Source organism: Scyliorhinus torazame, chromosome 11 (assembly GCF_047496885.1).
Source record: "Scyliorhinus torazame isolate Kashiwa2021f chromosome 11, sScyTor2.1, whole genome shotgun sequence".
Classification (NCBI taxonomy): domain Eukaryota; kingdom Metazoa; phylum Chordata; class Chondrichthyes; order Carcharhiniformes; family Scyliorhinidae; genus Scyliorhinus; species Scyliorhinus torazame.
This window is the reverse complement of record NC_092717.1, coordinates 60716627-60737161: the sequence shown is the minus strand read 5'-3', so window position 1 is coordinate 60737161 and position 20535 is coordinate 60716627. Positions and strand designations below refer to the sequence as shown.

Here is a 20535-nt window from a genome sequence, read left to right as displayed (position 1 = left end):
TTGGCTCAAAGCCCTCAAGGTCATGATGAATGGACCAAACGTAATGTGCTGCTGAACCCAAGAGACTTGCATCCCAGTGTATAGGAAGCAAAATTAATCTCTGCTTCATAGATCAAAGCTAATGTTTAAGATAAGAGGAACAAAACCCACCAAATTTTAGCTTAGGGACTCGTACGTGTCACAATATTTTAATAAAAGGATACCATAAATCTGAAATAAAAATGAAAATCTTAAAACAGGTCAGTTAGCATCTCTAAAAAATACACACCGGTTAATGTCTTAGGTACAGAAGGACTGGAAACTGGAAGATAAGCAAGCTATTTAGTCGAACTGAAGAAAACAAAAAGGAGAGGTTTTGGAGTTGAAGGTTTTATTGAAAATCTGAAGAATGAAAACTGATGGAGGCTATATAAATCAATGGGAGTGAAGAGTTTATCATTCAAGCTGGATCTTTGAGAGCCTCATTTTGATACACAAAGTTCAGGAAGGGGTCAGGGAGCACTCTGATTTGTGTTTGTCTCTCTATCCTTCTCTGGAGAAGTTAGTCTAGCAACGTCAGAGCCTAACGCTGGAGAGGGTTCATCTTCTATAGTCAGACAGAGACTGTGTATGTTCAAACTAAACCTAAAAGGTCAGCTGCCTGTTAGCGCTCAATGAGATCTAGTAGCATATCAAGTTCATCCAAATGAGGCATGATCATGAAAATGGTTTGATTGTTTGGGGTAACTGGGCAGGTATAGCAAACGTGATGCCCAGGGCTGGATTTTCACGTGATGCCCAGGGCTGCACGGTAGCATAGTGGTTAGCACAATTGCTTCACAGCTCCATGGTCCCAGGTTCGATTCCCGGCTTGGGTCACTGTCTGTGCGGAGTCTGCACGTTCACCCTGTGTGTGCGTGGGTTTCCTCCGGGTGCTCCGGTTTCCACCCACAGTCCAAAGATGTGCAGGTTAGTGTCCAAAATTGCCCTTAGTGTTGGGTGGGGTTACTGGGTTATGGGGATAGGGTGGAGGTGTGGGCTTGGGTCGGGTGCTCTTTCCAAGAGCCGGTGCAGACCCGATGGGCCGAATGGCCTCCTTCTGCACTGTAAATTCTATGATTAATGATTCACAGAGTCCTCAGACATTTAAAAATAACGGGCAGGACCCAAATGTGGAAATCCCATCTCTATTTTCTACAGATCCCATTCTTGTTGCAGGAGGAAAGGGGTGGGACAGGACTCAAACAGGAGGGAAACCTGAACTTGGGAGGGTTGTTTGTACTCAGTTCAAACACACCCCATTTTGGCTATGTCAATGGCCTTAGCCCGCAGTTTGGATGTCAAGAATGAATGGATGTAAATGCTCTTGAAGGGCAGATATGGTCTGTTTAAGTGCCATAATCTGAGGGGTATTAAATCTCCTCTTCTTGAAACTTGAAAGGTAACAGGCTTAAGCTATAAGTAAGAATTAAAATATATTCACTGCTGGACTGCTTATCTAGTCGTGCAGTTTCAATAGAATTATTTTTTAGACATTTCCCCAAGGACTATTATTATGTTATTATGAATGACGAGGTTCAAAAGTCAAAATTATATCAGCAAGGAATTCTGAGCTCACAGTTTGATTGATAGTTTTAAGAGGCTTTTAAAGGATTAGATGTCTTTGATATTTGGTCTGAATACAAGTATGTTTTGAAAGAAATGAATCATTTGAGATTTAAAATCAGATTTTTGTATGAGAGATTTTTTCACTCTCAAGTGTTTATGAGTGAGAGTTCTATTTGATTGTTAGAAATGGAGTCCTTTCATTTCCAAATATTGAGCTCTGTCCATGGTGGATACTGGGTAAATGGCTATGGAGGTGGCATGGGGGAATGAAGCGGTATGGCGGGAGTACAAAGGGCCATTGAAGATGGGTGAGGTCAAGACTGTGGGAAGAGTGAGATCCAGACGGCCTAACATTGTCCAAAACATTCCAGAGAATTGGGTCTGGTCTTCTAAAGAGTATGCCTCAGCATTTGTCTCCTCCTGTGGCCCCTCTGCAATTTTTGTCCAGGGTCACTCAAACCCACCCTCCCTGGAATGTAAGTTGGGTCGAATAGGATCATTTCAACCAAGGCAGGTGTGCCAAGTTGGGAAATTTCCTGACATAAGCTATAAATGATCTGCAAACTTGATGAATAAGGGGATCAGGGGTTATGGGGAGAAGGCAGGAGAATGGGGATGAGAAAAATATCAGCCATGACTGAAAGGCGGAGCAGACTCGATGGGTTGAGTGGCCTATGTCTTATGGTCTGAGCAGGGACAGATTGTAACACCGCAAAATTTGCGGATGATACTAAACTAGGAGAAAGCAGGCAGTGAAGAGGAGATAAAACATTTACAGATGGATGTAGATAGGCTAGGATATTGGGCCAAAATTTGGCAGATGCATTTTAATGTAGATAAGTGTGAGGTTATCCATTTGGGTTGAAAAAATAGAAAGGCAAGTTATTATCTAAATGGAAATCAGATTCAAAATACGTCTTGTGGGGCAATCAAGAACGAGAGGTGACAGATATAGGTTGAAAGGCGGTAGATTTAGAACTGAGGTGAGGAGGAACTACTTCTCGCAGAGGGTGGTGAATTTGTGGAACTCGCTGCCCCATAGTGCGGTGGAATTAGAGTCACTAAATAGTTTCAAGAAGTAGATAGATATATTTCTGATTTTTTAAAATGGGTTAAAGGGATACGGGAAACAGGTGGGGAGGTGGATTTGAGACCAAGAAGAGATCAGCCATGATCTGATTGAATGACAGAGCAGGCTCGAAGGGCTGAATTGCCTATTTCTGTTCCTAATTCCTATGTTGCTTTGTACCCACCTTGGGAGTGAAAATCTGGTCACCACAAATATAAATTGCTCCTAATATATATATATATATTATAGGGTGACCATGTACCCTTAGTTAACAATGCATTTTGGTCACACAGATGGTGAAAACACTTTCTGAACACAGAACGAGTGTGTTTTGGGAACACACAGGATGTCAACATGTTCTAGACACATTGTTATGTGTTCTGAGCATATACAAGGTGACATGTTTTGGGCACACATGTGATGACATGTTTTGGGCGACAGCCTTTTCTGGGCTCTCATTAAACACCAATGCATTCCGGGTATTCAGAAGACGGAAATATGTTTTGAATATGCAGAGGCTGAAATGTCTTCAGAGTACACAGAGAATAACAATGCTTTTAATACACAGACGTTGGCAAGTTGTTCTGAATATGCACAGGTTAGCAATATTTTGGGCATCTCGGGGCTGACAACATGTTATGGGTGCACATGTTTATGGGATGGATGTTTGGAACATTTGTTTTGGGTAAAATGGAAAAATGTGTTCTCGATTTATAAATGATGCCAATGTGTTGTGGGTAGAAAAAGCCTGCCAAAATATTTTGGGTACGCCAAAGCTAATAGTATTCCACTCATAATGCTAGCATTATCACAGTAGCTGCATTGAAATGTTTTCAAATTAATTCCCATTGGGGATGCTGGCAAAACAGTCTGGGGAAGAGCACCACGGCTTACTGGCTTTAACAGACCTGTTCAGTTACTCCAGCTTCCCATGTACAATAAAAGGGTTCACATTCACAATGGGACAAATTAACTAATGACCTTTTTGAATCCAAATCAAACAGCGCAAGATAAGGGTGAGAACCACCGTGGCAGGATTTATTTTGACCAAGTGCCAAAAGCAGCTGACAAGCATCTTTGACTTGCAATTCGTTGTCTGAATAAGTTCTCATAATCCCAAACACAAACTCTTTAAAGAACTAGCGTTCCAATGCAGTGAGGTGCCTAATAAGTATCAGTGAGAAGAAAAAGCCCCAGAGAATGGCTGGCCAAGGTTCATGCAGTTGAAGTGGCTATTGAGTCAGCGAGTGTTTGTGCGCCAGTCTAAACGAGGAAATCTGGTAAACACTATAAACTGGCCCTGTCTCAATAAAAGCCCAGCATTGTTTTTATATCGTGTTTCTCGTGACCTCAGGATGCCCAAAACGTTTTACAACCAATGAGGTACTTTCAAAGTTTAATCATTGTTGTAATGTAGGAATAGTCACAAAAGGCATATTAGCTGAAAATAGCCCATTAAATTTTGACAAGTCAGCCTAAGATGTTGGAGCATATAAAATTATTAGAAACAAAATTACAGGCAAACACTTGGGAGATGAATATTATACTGTTTCACAATGCTTTTGCTCTTCTCAAAATTGATTATCTTGTGTCTACACATCGAGCAGCGTTCATTTGACTGTTGCATCCTTTTTGTTTGGAAAAGCTGAATCAAATCTAATTATTGTTTGATTGAATAAAGAGAGAGCTAATTTTAGAATTGTTCCATGAGATTGTGTTTTTTCCCCCAATGAGCCAGACGGGACCCACTCCAGCAAAATAACATTTGGCCTCTTTTGGCAGTGCCAGGTTCATTGTGGGATGGCTTTCTTATATCCAGCAGACATGGGCCTGACTCCACAAAAAGCATGGAGCTTGGCTATTAAGTTCATCAGGAAATAGTTTTGGATTATTTACAGTGTAAATATTCCGAATGTACCTGGTTTGTGTTAGGCTCCGAAATGTCAGTGGGTTTAAATGTTTGCTGAGTGAGGGTTTGTATGTGTTAAAATGTAATTACATCTTAAACTATTAACTATGTCAGTGCAAGTTGATAGTTCTGCTAATAACTGTTTGTATTTCTACCATATATGGAATCAATCTTAGAATCCTTACGAGTGTTTAGCCAGACTCTTAAAACTGCTCATTTTCTGATTGTTACTTTTCATCCAAGAAACTCAACTCACATTTGAACTCTTGTACTTTGTGCAACTGTTATCAAATCCACAGGACTATCTTTGAGCATTCTTTGCTATTTTTCAAAGGACAACACTCGAGTACTTGTATCGCAATACTAACTACAGCCAGGGTAGCTACACTAACCACAGCATTGTAACAATGATGAATTGTGAAATTAATAGCTGATCCCAATAGGAGGAGCGGATTACAAAGTCAACAAATTAAAGATTGCTTGCTGCATCTTTCCTTGAAATGTCAAGGCCAAATAGGTTATCGTGGCTTATGCTATGGGTTTCTATATTTCTGGCATGCAAATCCTAGGGAACCAGGGGCTTAAACTAGATTTAGCACAAAGACCAACTTTCCTTTAATGGAGCTTAGAATTCTGACCAGAGGCATAAATCTTGAGAATTTTCATTGGTTCTCTCCCCCCGGAACCCAGTTCTCAACTCATGCAGATCATTAAAAAGTGCACAGATGAAAAAATGTCTCTTCATTTAGATGAATATTTCCTGAACTCAAAGATGTTCCCAGTTCCTGCGAATAAAATATCGGGCTGAATCTGAAGCTGGTTTTACAGTGCAGCCCAGGTCTCAGGAGAGTGAGTGAAGCCAGCAACCCTCCTAGTCTTTGTGGCCTCCAATGTTGTATTTACACTGATTCACCCTTCATTTTGCCCATTGTATGGTGTTGTGACATCAGGGTGTTATGTTAAGACATCCTTATTCAGTGGCAAATTGTGAGTGATGTCATCATATCACTACCAAAGTGTGCTGACACCACTGGATCTGAGGGTTTACCAGTCGGTAAAGACCACAACGCTCTGCAGAAATAATCTGCAGACGTGGCCCATGCCGGCATGCTGGCGGTATGGGGCCGGAGAAAGTCGGCAGTCGGGAATCCCGAGATCATAAAGGGTGCCCAGTCTCCAATATAAAACACAGGAAACCCCCAACCCCACATGGAGACACCCCCCCCCTCCCCACTGCCACAGACATGGGAGCCCTCCCCCTACACATGCACAGGGGGAACCCCCAACTGATAAGGGCCCCCGTGACACTGACCCTGGGGGGCCATGCCAGAGGATAGGGCCAGGGTAGTGCAAAGTAGCAGTGCCAGGGTACTGCTCAGGCATGTTCCTCTCCCCCCAGGGGCTATACTCGCCTGTGTGCCCCTGTACATTCCCTTCACCTGGTTTCCATTTTTGAGAACTTGTTAGAGAGAAGCCTGCTAATTATATGCAAATGTATTGAAATGAGCTTAATAATAATTATAATATTTATTATTCTCACATGTAGGCTTACATTGACACTGCAATTAAGTTACTGATAAAATCCCCTAGTCACCACGCTCTGGCTCCTGTTCAGGTACACTGAGGGAGAATTCTGCATCTCCACATCATGATTATCAACTAAGCCAAGGCTGAAAAACATAGCCTTTATTATGGGCTGGATTCTCGGTTGTGCACCGTTTGCTGGCAGCGGGATTTTCTATTCACACCACTTGTCAATGGAAGCCACCCCACACCGCTGAGAAAAACGAGAGTGGGGGTGCATTGCCAACCAGAACAGGGGACGCAATTCTCCCATCGGGAGACTAAGTCCCGACGCCGGAGTGAAAACCGGAGTGTTTCACTCCGGCGTCGGAGGCCGTTCCCAGCCCCCTATTCTCCAGCCCCCGGGGGGCTAGGAGCGGCGCCACGTCATTTATGCGCGCCTGGCGGCGCCACGTCAATGTCACGATCGGCGCCGCGTAAATGACGTCACCCGCGCATGCGTTGTTGCTGTCCTCCCCGCGGCCGCCCTGCAACAAGATGGCGGATTGATCTTGCAGGGCAGCGGAGGAATGGAGGACCTCCTCCAGAGAGGCCGGCCCGCCGATCGGTGGGCACGATCGCGGGCCAGACCCCTTTTGAGCACCCCTCCGCCCCACCCCGGTGCAGGAACCCCCATCACCCCCCCCACACACACACACAGGCCGCCCCCCCCCCCCAACGTTCCCACGCTGTTCCCACCTGCAGCGACGAGGTGTGGATGCGCCAGCGGGAACCTATCGTCTTGGGCAGGCCGCTTGGCCCGTCCGGGCCAAAGAACCAAAGAATCGCCGCTCGCCCATTACCAATGGCAAGCGCCGATTCTCCCAGCGGCCAGCCGTGATTCGCGCCGCGTCGGTTTGGGGGGGGGTGGGAGAATCGCGTGCGGGCGTCGGGACGGCGTGGCGGGACTCGGCGGCGCCCAGGCGATTCTCCCACTCGGCGTGGGAGGGGGGGAAGAATTCCGCCCAGGGAATCCCCACTGCCGGAGAACTCTGGCACATATCTGAAATCACATTGCACAAATTAATTTGCAAATGTTGTCGCTGCTGGTGTGCAGGAAAACACAGCAGTTGATTCATGCACAGCAAGATCTCAGAAAACAGCCGTGAGTTGACTGATTTAATTTTGTTGGTTGAGGGAGGAATGTTGGCTTGGACCCAAGCCCCTGCTCTTATTTAAATCCTGCTATAAGGTCATTGACAGCTGTCTCTATCACTCAGGATGTTATACCTAATTTCGCTACAGAAAAAGGGCGCGATTTAATGGAAACATTTATTTTTTTTAGAAAATAATTTATTAAGGCATTAATAATTTTAACATTTTTAAACAGAAAAATCCAACAAAGCAAAAAACCGACCATGATATAGCCCCCCCCCCTCCACCCCCCCCCAACACAGACGCCAACCAACATGGTCCATATAATCACTCCGTCGCACGGCCCTCCCTTCATTGGCTTTTCTATCCTTATTCATCACTTCCATGGCACCCCCTTTTTTCTCCCCACGCCCCCATTCTTCCCCCGCCCCTTGTTGACAGACTAATTTTCTTTAAAGAAGTCAATGAACGGCTGCCACCTCCAAGCGAATCCCTGTAATAAAAAACCCCTTAAGGCCAATTTGATTTTCTCCAACCTGAGAAACCCTGCCATGTCGCTTACCCATACCCCCTGACTTCGGGGGCTCCGGGTCCCTCCATCCCAGCAGAATCCATCTCCGGTTCACCAGGGAAGCAAAGACTAAAATGTCAGCCTCTCTCCCTCCCTGGGCTCCCTGATCTTCCGAAATTCCGAATATTGCGACCTCAGGACTCGGAGTCACTCTCGCTTGCAACGCCCGCAAATCCCTGCCTAAAGCCCCTCAACCTCGGACACGCCCAGAATATATGTACTTGATTCGCAGGAACTCCCCCGTAGCACCCACACCTGTCCTGTACCTCTCAAAAAACCTGCTCATCCAGGCCACAGTCATATGAGCCCTGTGGACCATCTTGAATTGGATCCGGCTGAGCCTCGCACACGACGAGGACGCGTTCACACTCCACAGAGCTTCCTTCCAAAGACCAACCTCCAACGCCCCTCCCAACAGTTCTTCCCACTTCCTCTTCACCTCCCCCACTGGAACTCCTTCCCACTCCATCAGCTCCTTATATACCTCCGAGACCTCCCCCTCCCCAACTCCTGTTTTTACCATCACCTTGTCCTGTAGCCCCCTTTGTGGGAGGCGTGGAAAGCTCGAGACCTTTCGCGCCTCCGAATAAAATCCCGTACTTGCACTTACCGGAACCCGTTCCCATCTGGCAACTCAAACTCCTCCTATAGCTTCTCCAAACTCGGAAAGCCCTCCTCGATAAAAAGATCTCCAAATCTCTCGATCCCTGCCCGCTGCCACCTCCTAAAGCCCCCTTCCAGTCCCCCGGAGCGAACCGATGGTTGTCACAGATCGGTGCCCACACCGACGCCCCCTCCAACCCCATGTGCTGCCTCCACTCTCCCCACACCATCAGGGTTGCCACCACCCTGGGTTTGTGGAGTACTGAGCCGGCGAGAACGGCAGAGTTGCCGTCAACAAAGCCCTCAGGCTCGTGCCATTACAAGATGCTGCCTCCACCCGTTCCCACACCGACCCCTCCCCCACTACCTGACCATCGATATATTAGCCGGCCAGTAATAGTTAATAAAGTTCGGAAGGGCCAGCCCCCCCTCCCCATGCCCCCGCTCCAGCAGAACCTTCCTAATCCACGGGGTTTTTCCAGCCCAAATAAAATCCGAGATCGCCACATTCATCTTCCTGAAAAACGCCTCAGAATAAAAATTGGGAGACACTGAAATACAAACAGCAATCTCGGGAGGACGGTCATTTTCACAGTCTGTACCCTCCCCACCAGTGACAACGGAGCGTGTCCCACCTTCGGAAGTCCCCTTAACGGGGAGCCAATGGATGTGGTGTATCTGGATTTCCAGAAAGCCTTTGACAAGGTGTCACACAAAAAGTTGCTGCATAAGATAAAGACGCATGGCATTAAGGGTAAAGTAGTCGCATGGATAGAGGATTGGTTAATTAATAGAAAGCAAAGAGTGGGGATTAATGGGTGTTTCTCTGGTTGTCAATCAGTAGCTAGTGGTGTCCCTCAGGGATCAGTGTTGGGCCCACAATTGTTCACAATTTACATAGATGATTTGGAGTTGGGGACCAAGGGCAATGTGTCCAAGTTTGCAGACACTAAGATGAGTGGTAAAGCAAAAAGTGCAGAGGATACCAGAAATCTGCAGAGGGATTTCGATAGGTTAAGTGAATGGGCTAGGGTCTGGCAGATGGAATACAATGTTGACAAATGTGAGGTTATCCATTTTGGTCAGAATAACAGCAAAAGGGATTATTATTTAAATTATAAAATATTAAAACATGCTGCTGTGCAGAGAGACCTGGGTGTGCTAGTGCATGAGTCGAAAAAGTTGGTTTACAGGTGATTAAGAAGGCGAATGGAATTTTGTCCTTCATTGCTACAGGGATGGAGTTCAAGACTAGGGAGGTTATGCTGCAATTGTATAAGGTGTTAGCGAGGCCACACCTGGAATATTGAGTTCAGTTTTGGTCTCGTTACCTGAGAAAGGACGTACTGGAGCTGGAGGGAATGTAGCCAGTTAATATGGCTAACTCCCGATTTAGAATGGCTAACCCCGATTTAAAATGGCGAACGGCAAAGGCTGATGGGAAAATCAGCCAACAGGACTAAAACAAGCAGCTACAGGTAGACTGTGTATTCACCTCTGGGAAGGCCAGACAAGATCGATACCAGTAACCATCAGCACAACAAAACACCAGCCATCTGAATATTAATTAGCAATCCCCGGGAACAATGTGCAACATTTTAGACACACAAAGCCAACCCAGACTCATCGGCGCCAGCAGAAGCCTACACAAAGGGAGGTGAACGATCACCTCAAGACCGCCCATCAATCAAGGAATCGCTCCAGCATTGGAGAATATCGAACAAAGTGATTGGGACAAAGTCCAATCACTTGGAACCAGGTACAGGGTCCGCCCCGAAAGGCGGGAAGCCCTTGGGGACTATAAGAATAGAGTCCAAGTTCAAATCGACCCTTCTGCTACCCTTCTGCATCCTCTTGCACCCATCTGCTTCTCTTCTGGACCGGGTCACTCAGCAACGCAAACCAACCCTTGACAGTGACCGGTCCACCCATCGCGACACATACAGTAAGTCTTACTTCAACACTCGCAACGAGATAGGCGCTCCTAGCTATCAATTTGTACCAGCTTCGAATCCCGCAGGCTCAGAACCCGAACGAAAGGCCATTCGTTTCCCTGACCTGGGCCATTTCCAAGTTAAGTATTGGCCTGTTAGTTGTAGGAAGTAGCTTAGACGTAGAATTTATGCATGAGTATTGATTACTGTATATAATAAATGTGCTTTGATTTAACTCTTACTAAGCTGTGTATTGGATTATTGATCATTACTCGGACTTGAACCGCGTGGCGGTATCAAAAAGATACCTGGCGAAAGATACGGGCAGCACGGTAGCATTGTGGATAGCACAATTGCTTCACAGCTCCAGGGTCCCAGGTTCGATTCTGGCTTGGGTCACTGTCTGTGCGGAGTCTGCACATCCTCCCCGTGTGTGCGTGGGTTTCGTCCGGGTGCTCCGGTGTCTCCCCACAGTCCAAAGATGTGCAGGTTAGGTGGATTGGCCATGATAAATTGCCCTTAGTGTCCAAAATTGCCCTTAGTGTTGGGTGGGGTTACTGGGTTATGGGGATAGGCTGGAGGTGTTGACCTTGGGTAGGGCGCTCTTTCCAAGAGCCGGTGCAGACTCGATGGGCCGAATGGCCTCCTTCTGCACTGTAAATTCTATGTAAAAAATCTATGACTCAAGAGCAAAGGTGATAGAACAGAGCAATTAAACTAAGGCAAAAGTTAGCAACATTTATTTGGCGACATCCTGACGGGACCCGATCTAGAAGTGGAAAACCACTCCGGGAGAACCCAGAATTTGAATTAGAGATCCAATTGGAAACAGAAAACCACAAGTGTTCAAGCAGTTCTGATCAATAGTCATAATTCGGAAGTGTGTGTATGCATGCGAAACTATCAGGGCTATAAGGTAAAACTGATAGATTTTTGTTGCGTCAAAACTGTCGGAAGTTTGTATATCGGAAAGTAGCGAAAGCCGTACCCGTATTTACAGCACTGCCTTAGCTCCCCTGTTCCAAATTTAAAAGAAGCATTTGGATAGGAAAGATGGCAATGCAGGCAATGCAGCGGCTCATGAACCCTGAGGAATTTGCGGTTGCAGCGACCAGCAGCAGTAGAGTGGGACAATGTCCCATTTGGGAGGAAGAGATCAGGAAATATCTCAAAGGGAAAGGATGGCCCCTTTGGAATCATTTCTGTGATAACGAGGAATCAGGTCCCGGGAGTATAGGACATACTTGGTGGGAGACCCTGAGCGTGATCCACAAAAAGAGCTTAGGGAAAGCTCGCAAGCCGATGGCAATCGTGTCCTGCTTGGCACAATTGCAAGGCACAGAGGAGGTAGTTAGGACTCTCCGGAAAGAAGTTGAAGGCATACATCGGATGAGTAAGGTCAATGTACGCGAGGTAGGAAAGGAGAATTTAGACTTGAGATGGAAATTGGCAGCAAAAGATGGAGAGGTGGATGACGCCAAAAGGGCTCACCAGTCTTGTCTGGCGCATTTAAGCAGCTTCCAGTCTCAATATGAAAAGGCCTATCAGGACACGCAACGTGCAGTCCTGGTACGAGAAGAAACGGAAAAACAGGTAGAGACATTACAAAAACAGTGTAGTGACCGCAAGGCAGCATTAAGAGCGCTCCATGCTGCCACCACAGAACAAAGACAGAGCACCATAGATCATGCAAAGTGCCGGAAGCAGATTGCAGAGCTGCAATCACTGCTTTCTGTTCAAAAAGGTTTTCAGGAAACCTTTGGAGAAAGATTAGATCAGGAAGACGGCCCTGTTTGGGAAGAGTTGAATGAAACAGCGCAGAGATCTGTTCAGGGAACATTTGCGCAGGGAAAGCCACAAAAGAGAAAAGCGCCCCAACCCCCCACACAGCAGATAGTTCAAGATCCAATGAACCCAGTAACCACCCACCGCACAGCCACATCGGACGATGCGGAATTTCTATATTCCACCCCCTTAACAGTGACCCAATTACGGGACGCATGCGACAAGATCACACCGTTCCTCCCCACCTCAGACCCCCACCATTTCTTTGCCACAGTTAAGCATCAGGCGACCATGTACGGCCTGGATGAGCGAGAGCAAGTAAAGCTCACAGTTTTAAGTTTAGACCCGTCAGTAGCAGCAGCCCTTCCCGACCCACAGAATGTAGGAGGAGGCACCCTTGCAGAAATGCATACCGCGATCCTGGATGCGATCGGGTGTAACCAGGGTGACCCTGTAGATGGCCTCAACAAATGTAGGCAAAAGAAATCCGAGCACCCCACAGCGTTTGCTGGACGCCTGTGGATTCACGTTGCAGCAGTCTTTGGAGACTTAGACCATGCCCATTTGTCCCCAGACAACATGGCCAAATGGACCCACACCCTTATCTCCCATGCCACAGAAACAGGACAGAAAGCTTGTACGAGTTATGATCCCTCAGAGGAGGCCCATAACGAGAAGTGGGTAGTGAGAAGATTGTCCCGCGCTTGGGAGCAATCTGTTCAGAGCAAACCGGCGGTTAAGGATAGCGAGGAAAAGCAGGCCGGTGCAGATATGCAGGCAGTAAAAACCCACCAGAACCCCGCATGGGTGAATGAGGGAAAGAACAGCCCCCCGCCCAAGTCACAGGGGTGTTACAACTGTGGACAGTTGGGACACTTCGCAAAAGAGTGCAATGCCCCTAAAAAGCCACAGAGAGCCCAGCAGACGGGCACTCTGATTAAGAAAAAGACAGAGCCTATCAGGACACGTTATTCATAGCGTTAGCGCCCGTTCAGATCAGACGGGCTTGACCGGAACGGACTGACGGTGTACGGGCTTCCCCAGTTGGGTCTGCGACACCCTTTGGGATAGGTCCGGATGACCGGTAGTTGCAGCAAAAATTCGGGGACAGCCCATCGAATTTCTCTAGGACACAGGAGAGTCCCGCACCACAATAAATTCCTCCACCATGTTCCAAAAAGACACGTGGCCCACTACAGCCACTATCACCCTCAGCGGCTTTACAGGCCACTCACAGCAGGAACCCATCACAGCCCCTGTACCCATTCAAATCGGCACCATTACCACCAAGCACCCCGTAGTTTTAGTTGACCTGCCCCACACAGCAGAACACATTCTGGGAATCGACTTCATGAATTCCCACAACTTATCATTCGATTCAGTCAACCAGTGTGTCTGGAAGATGGCAAAATCCGCAAGAGCCTCTGCAACGCTCAACATAGGAGAGTACATGAACAAAATTAGCGCCATAGGCGAATTTTGGTTCAACCCGACCACGCTTAGTACGGACAAGCAGGTTAGGGCAGTTCTGCAAAAGAACAGGGCAGCATTCGCGACCCACAAGCACGACTGTGGACGGTTGACTGGCTCCGTACATGTAACAGGACCTGACCCTAGACCCCAAAAACAATATGGATTTCCCCAAGAGGCAGAGGGAGAAACTTCGAAGGTAATAGAAAGCTTATTAGAGCAGGGCGTACTTAGATCAGTAGCCTCCACTAATAATGCCCCGATTTGGCCAGTGAGAATGCCCAATGGATCATGGCGCCTGACCATCAATTACCGGGAACTCAACAAAGTCACCCCCGCAGCAGCCCCCACAGTAGCAACAAGTCCCGAGACCATGCTCAAGCAGGGACTCAATTCCCGATTGTTTACGGTTTTGGACATCAGTAATGGATTCTGGTCCATTCCATTGGCAAAGGCGTGCCAGTACAAATTTGCCTTCACCTTTAAAGCGCAGCAATGGACATGCCTGCCACAAGGATTCCACAACTCTCCCTCCATTTTCCACCGACAGCTGGCAAATGGTTGAGCCAAATTCTCTCGCCCCGAATGACTGGTACAGTATGTAGATGACCTACTACTGCAGACAGACACCAAGGAAGAGCACATTGAGCTTCTGTCCAAACTCCTGGAACTATTACACTCAATCGGTTGTAAAGTCAACGCCAAAAAGGCCCAGATTTTGGAAGAAAAGGTGATATATTTGGGAACAATTATCACACACGGTAATCGCGAGATCGAGCATAAAAGGATTGACTTGATTGCTAAATTAACCCGTCCCCAGAACGTTTCAGCCCTCCGGTCGTTTTTAGGACTGGTTGGCTACTGCCGAAACCACATTGACGGTTTCGCCAGCAAGGCAGCACCCCTCTCAGACCTCCTAAAGAAAGGAGCCCCCTGGGAATGGCTTCCGCAGCATACGGATGCTGTGGACTCTTTAAAACAGGCACTCATAGCTGCCCCCGCACTACAAGTTCCAGACCCGCTTTCCTCTTACGCCATAGAGGTAGTGACCACAGACGTGGCAAAATCCGCAAGAGCCTCTGCAACGCTCAACATAGGAGAGTACATGAACAAAATTAGCGCCATAGGCGAATTTTGGTTCAACCCGACCACGCTTAGTACGGACAAGCAGGTTAGGGCAGTTCTGCAAAAGAACAGGGCATGGCTTCAGCCGTGCTCCTCCAGGAACGGCACGACCAGTTAAGGCCCGTAGCTTACGCCTCCAGACTTTCAGATGCTGTGGAGCAGGGATTTTCAGCCTGTGAGAGGCACCTGCTCACAGTATTCTGGGCAGTCCAGTATTTTTCATATATTACCGGACTGAACCCCATCACAATTCTCACCGAACACACCCCCACCCAACCTTTACTGGACGGACGACTCAAGGACGGTACAGTTAGTCAGATTCGTGCAGCGAGATGGACCCTTCTCTTGCAGGGACGGGACATCACTGTGAAAAGGACAAAGACACACACCTATATAGTCGACAACTTACAGTACCCCGGAACCCCCCATGAATGCAAAATTATCTCTCCACACCACAACACAGGCCCCTTTATTGCGAAAATACCCCCCAGAAAGATAGATAGTTCAACCCAGAGCCCTCAACACACAGACACGTGTGAGCCCATAACGATCTATGTGGATGGATCTTCCACAGTCTTGGATAGGAAGCGCATACCAGGTTGCGGTATCTATGTCGAGGACGCGCAGGGACGCGCCCTCGAGGAAATATCGTTAAAACTACCCGGACACTTAGGCGCGCAGGCAGCAGAGCTCGCGGCCGCCGCATATATAGTGGAACACCTAGATTCCTTCCCCAGCCCAGCAGACATATACTCGGACAGCCTCTTTGTCTGCAACAGCCTCACGGAATTTCTGCCCCTGTGGAAAGCAAGAGGATTTGTTTCTGCAGACGGAAAACCCCTCCCCTCAGCCCCATTGCTCCGTCATATTTTAGAAAAAGCCCAGAACAGGACTTTTGAGATCATCAAAGTCCGCAGTCACCATCGTTCCTCCCCCCCTGGAAATGTGAAAGCCGACGCACTGGCTAAAGCAGGTTCCAGACACGGATATTGTTGGACACCCCCCGAAAGCGCCCCAATGAGTGCAGTTCAGGTCTCACAGACAAAGATCAAGGATCTATTGGAGGCCCAGAAGCAGGACACCAATCTCAAGGAGATTGTAAAGGGAAACTATCCAGCTCCCTATGAGAGATTTAGAAATACACTGACGGTGTGGTGTTAAAAGACACCCTTTATGTGGTTCCTGAACAGGACAGGAATCAATTGATTTGCTTGTTCCATGACGGTCATGGACATCAGGGAATCGATCCCACTACAGCCCATCTCAAGCAGCTTTGTTGGTGGCCGAATATGAAGGAAGATTGAAAATTGTCTTATCTGTGCCCAGAATAATCCGGACAGATATGCCAAAAAGGCTCAACTCAGCCGCACCCGACCCGTTAATGGCCCCTGGACTAACCTCCAGATCGATTTTATAGGACCATTGCCCCCTTGCAGGAATGGCTATAAATATGTACTTGTGGTAATTGACACATTTACAAAATGGGTGGAAGCATTCCCAGCCCGCACAAACACTGCAAAAACCACAGCCAAGATTTTGACCCACCACATCTTTACAAGATGGGGACTCCCCTGCAGCATTGAATCAGACCAAGGTTCCCATTTTACGGGACGTGTCATGCAGAACGTCCTCACGATATTTGTCATCACCCAAAAATTCCACATAGCATACCACCCACAGTCGAGTGGTATCGTGGAGCGCATGAATCGGACCCTAAAATCCACCCTCAGAAAAATGGTCCAGCCGAACAACACCACTTGGGACTCAGTCCTCCCTTTTGCACTGATGTTTATACGTAACACAATTTCGACTTCCACAGGTTACACCCCACACACCTTCATGATCGGACGCCCCATGAAAGGCACAGAATATTTGTTAGGTTTGGACTTGACCAGCCCCGAAGTGACGGCCCTCACACACGAGAAAGCAGTACAACAATTAGTGGAAGATGTTAAAATGGCTCAGCTAGCAGCTGCAGTAAAATTGGGCACCAGAAAGAAACAGACCAAGGCTTGGTTTGGCAAGACAGTGCATGCGACTGAGTACAGTATCGGACAGCAAGTGATGCTCTCTGTATATAACCCCAGCACATTCCTGTCACCAAAATACTCGGGTCCGTATTCCATTGCGGACAAAGTAAGCCCTTGCGTTTATAAAATAAAGTACCCCAATGGTAAGACTGCGTGGTTTCATATAAACCAGCTGAAGGCATATGGAACACAGTCGAACCACGCACACCACGTCATGCTCGATGCAGCAGACCACACCTCGCCCACAGCCAACGTAACCCTACCAAACCCCACCACGTCCAGCCCAGCCACGGACGCGACCTCGACTCCACCCCCGAAATATACACTCCGCCCCGAAACGACCACAGACTGCAGCAGCAGAGACAGCGACTGTGACTCGGACGATAGCCACAGCACGCCTCCCTACTATCCCCATGCAACAGGACCCACACCCAGCGACTCAGACTAAGATCCAAATGACCCTTCATGATCACTTTCCTAAATAAACGCCACCACCGACCACTGAACTACACCGACGACCCCGATTTTGTCCCCACACAACTAGACACCAATTATTGACACCGAGACAACTCGTTCCAACTCGTCCGCAATGACGAGGGCGACCCCACCTCACACCACACAGCCCTTTCAGCCCTCATACACTCAAGAGTTTGGCACCCGGGAGAAGAGGACGACCTTGGGTCTGACTCCCAAACCGAGAACCCCTTTGCGACCCTGTTCGCAACCGAGAACTGAGGTGTCCAGATGATGTTTTAAAAGGAACCGTTTGGGAGAAGTGTTGTCCTTTCTGATGGAACCTGCAGAATGTTTTATGTTGTTTGTAAGTTTGTTAAATGTTGTATGTCCGACAGGAGAATTTTTTCTCACTGCCCCACGCCTATTCGGCCGAAACCTCTGAGGACTTGCCTAAAGAGACTCACCATTGCCGGACACTAGTTCAGCGGAACTAGCTTGTCTGCAGAGACTGGTTAAGGAACCAGACGCCCGTTCGTAACTGCCCTTCTGGTTCGAAAGAAAGAACCACTATGGCAGCCCCACCACGATGACTACATTTCTTGCCCGTTCTTGTTGGTTGCTCAGGCAGTGGAGAAACGGCTTGGGACCCGCCCTGCCTGGGAAACCCCCTCTGGTCAACTACGCTCGGGTAGGAGAGATACGGCATTGGTAGCCGTCCTACCCGGGGACTCCATACAAATCGTACCCATCGCGGCCCATACGCACCTCATTTTGGCATTTTAGTTCAAAAAATTTTGTTTTGTTTAGGTGACCTTTAGTTTGCCAACCACATGCTATTTACATCCTGAAACATTTGGATGGTAAATTGCACAGTCTGCGAGACGGCTCGCACTGGATCATTATTGGGAAGTGTGTCTTGTTCGAAAATTAGATTTTTGAAAAAAAAAATGAGGGAGTCACACATAGTGACCAATTATAAAGGGAGTAATTGGCACTACAGGAAAGACACACTATCGTACGAGATATTAAACAAAGATAGTTACAGACACTATGCTTGTTTCCACAGAACTCCAGAAGCTCCAGGACCGGAGAAGAGAAGAAAGAAAAGGAAAGAGAAGAGCCATGAGGACTTCCTTCATATGGATCACCCTCATGTATATGGACTTTTGGTTGCGCATGAACGCGAACCCCATGACTTCAAGCCCCCCAGCCGTTACTGTTTCACTGCCCCGCAATACCCAGAGTCCAGTCACCAGCGACACCACATCATCTTGGTGTGCCAGGTTTATAACCTGGTATTCTCTGTCCTATGTAATCAAAACATTACTAGCATTAGCGATACTCTGCTGCATTGTGCAGACTATGCGTCTACGGAAATGGAGAAGGAGAGTCTACCGCGCTCGAACCCCGGTATATAGGATCAGATCCCCTATGTTCGGTTACGACCAGACCCCCGACCCCCGCGATCTATAATAAAGTACATTCACTTGCGTTTATTGTTATTGTCAGTAAAGAACTGTAAAGAACTCTTTCAGGAGCAAATTGTATGATCCTGAGCTTGACTGCCAAGCCAGGAAAGACTGTATGAAATGCTATGAATTTGTTGTATGATTGAGGAAGGTAGGATAATGGAATGTTTAAGTGAGTGTAGTATATTAAGAATAAGTTAGAGGTTCCCAGTTTATTGTTTTGTAATACATATCCCTGTCTGACATAGCGCCCTTAGAATTGTTAGTTAAACAATTTTGCATAGCTATGGTCAGTGCAGAGGCCATGAAGGAAGTGTCCCCCCCAGGTCAGGGAATGGAAAGCAACATAGTGATGTCATCCTTCACGCTTCGCGTTAGGATCACAAGGAGGGAATGTAGCCAGTTAAAATGGCTAACTCCCGATTTAGAATGGCTAACCCCGATTTAAAATGGCGAACGGCAAAGGCTGATTTGATAATCAGCCAGCAGGACTAAAACAAGCAGCTACAGGTAGACTGTGTATTCACCTCTGGGAAGGCCAGACAAGATCGATACCAGTAACTATCAGCACAACAAAATACCAGCCATCTGCATACTAATGAGCAATCCCGGGAACAATGTGCAGCATTTTAGACACACAAAGCCAACCCAGACTCATCGGCGCCAGCAGAAGCCTACACAAAGGGAGGTGAACGATCACCTCAAGACCGCCCATCGATCAAGGAATCGCTCCAGCATTGGAGAATATCGAACAAAGTGATTGGGACAAAGTCCCATCACTTGGAACCAAGTACAGAGTCCGCCCCGAAAGGCGGGAAGCCCCTGGGGACTATAAGAATAGAGTCCAAGTTCAAATCGACCCTTCTGCTACCCTTCTGCATCCTCCTTCACCCCTCTGCTTCTCTTCTGGACCGGGTCACTCAGCAACGCAAACCAACCCTTGACAGTGACCGGTCCAGCCATCGCGAAACATCCAGTAAGTCTTACTTCAACGCTCGCAACGAGATAGGCGCTCAATCTGTACCAGCTTAGAATCCTGCAGGCTCAGAACCCGAACGAAAGGCCATTCGTTTCCCTGACCTGGTGGGCCATTTCCAAGTTAAGTATTGGCCTGTTAGTTGGAGGAAGTAGCTGAGACGTAGAATTTATGCATGAGTATTGATTACTGTATATAATAAATGTGCTTTGATTTAACTCTTACTAAGCGGTGTATTGGATTATTGATCATTACTCAGACTTGAACCACGTGGCGGTATCAGAAAGATACCTGGCGACTCAAGAGCAAAGGTGATAGAACAGAGCAATTAAACTAAGGCAAAAGTTAGCAACAGGGTGTGCAGAGGCGATTCACTAGGTTAATCCCAGAGCTGAAGGGGTTGGATTACGAGGAGAGGTTGAGTAGACTGGGACTGTACTCATTGGAATTTAGAAGGATGAGGGGGGATCTTATAGAAACATATAAAACTATGAAGGGAATAGATAGGATAGATGTGGGCAGGTTGTTTCCACTGGCGGGTGAAAGCAGAACTAGGGGGCATAGCCTCAAAATAAGGGGAAGTAGATTTAGGACTGCGTTTAGGAGGAACTTCTTCACCCAAAGGGTTGTGAATCTATGGAATTCCTTGCCCAATGAAGCAGTTGAAGCTCCTTCATTAAATATTTTTAAGATAAAGATATATAGATTTTTGAAGAATGAAGGGATTCAGGGTTGTGGTGTTCAGGCCGGAAAGTGGAGTTGAGTCCACAAAAGATCAGCCATGATCTCATTGAACGGCAGAGCAGGCTCGAGGGGCCAGATGGCGGACTCCTGCTCCTAGTTCTTATGTTATGTTCTTTCATCTGTTCTATTAGTCTGCACAAATTCAATTT

The 20535-nt window shown here is 47.4% G+C and overlaps 1 protein-coding gene across 1 annotated transcript in view; it reads right to left on the bottom strand.

The window, feature by feature from the left end:
* The window catches only part of itga9 (integrin, alpha 9), a 936771-nt gene that overhangs the window by 219583 nt on the left and 696653 nt on the right, over window positions 1-20535 (bottom strand). The window lies entirely within an intron of this gene.